Genomic DNA, 1,590 nt, shown 5'->3' with positions numbered 1-1,590 from the left:
TACAAAAATCGACTTAGTAATTTCATAATTACTTGTGCCAAAAATTTTACGAATTTATAAATCACAACAGATTGTATTTATAATAATTCATTCAAATTTAATTGTTACATTAAACAATTATTTCATCCGAGTAATGATACGATTCAATTACTCGGACAGTATCTCATATAATCACATTTTAATTTGATACGTAAATTTTACTTCCAAAATCGTCCGTCAATTTTCAAATAATTTAATTAACTCGTAACGTTATACGATTAATTAAATAATCAATTAAGAGTGTTGCCCTATAGGTATGACCTAGGGGTCAATCGATCACCACCGTCGCACGACGAATAAGAATGTCAAACTCTAGTCACCAATCATTACCGATATATGTTGACCAAATTGATAAGAATAATATTACTTCCCAATTGTATTCTTTATAATGAGATTTAAACATGTGATCATCATGATCAACAGTCGTGATCGCATTATTGTCGGAGGACACATATTCCAACAATCTCCCACTTGTCCTCGACAAGTGTGCGTCACCAATTCTCTTGTCCTATTACTATCTCCCACTCAATGCAAGGTGTCTTTCAGGTCGTATTTGCAAGTGATCATATCGAGTGGATTCCTCGATCCGGAGAATAACGATTGATGGATTTATCCACTCTAGATACCTTCCGAGCGTGGCCACGCATTTCCAATTCATTACTCCTCGAGTGGCCCCGAGATATTGTTATAACCCTGACTAGGGGTGGACAATTCCTATCGCACTCATTCCCTTCGACTAGCCACGACCATCATAACCCAAAATATGCCCATTTGACCCCATTTATGAAGGTCGTAGTAACACAAATCAAAGTTAATCAAATCTGTGCTATCTTAGGTGAATAGTCTTTAGTCAAAAGAATCGACTCATTCGAATACTATAGTAGCTCTCGCCACGACCAGGCTATATAAATTTGCCAGAACTCTATAAGCGGTCATTAGGCCCGACAAAATGTTCCTAACAGTCTGCCTATGTGATCGACTAGTCATCTCACATGACTCTATGGCACTTGAACTTGCCATCAATCGCATCACACTCTAGTCACTTCGAGACGTCACCTCATACAAGTAACTATGGGCAAATACAATGTTAATCCATGTTCACTTTAACGGGGTTCAATTGTCTCTACAACCCGTTTGGATATAACAATGTGCAAGGTGAGTTAATAATAACTCAAACGACAAATGTCGACATCACACTCGGGTAGTCAATATCATATTACAACCTTGTGATGTATATCATAAGTGTAAACACTTATTGATTGCAATAGAAGTTTAACATCCCATGTGTCCATGTGTTCAAACTTCTTACACTTGCAATTTCCTTTACATTCATGTTCTCTCTCATAGCATGAATCTTACCAAGTACACATCAAGGTTCCCGACCTTGGTTTCGGTTCTTTAACTTGAAAGAACTTTCTTATCGACTATCACATAATCTGAACAATTTGTGATGAATGAAATAACTTGTACTGATCAAGTATTCCATCCACTCACAATGCACTAGGTATATGTTTTGTAGAATCTTGTAACAATTGACAAGATTATTTAGCT

Source organism: Silene latifolia, chromosome 7 (assembly GCF_048544455.1).
Source record: "Silene latifolia isolate original U9 population chromosome 7, ASM4854445v1, whole genome shotgun sequence".
Lineage (NCBI taxonomy): Eukaryota > Viridiplantae > Streptophyta > Magnoliopsida > Caryophyllales > Caryophyllaceae > Silene > Silene latifolia.
This window is presented reverse-complemented; position numbering follows the sequence as displayed.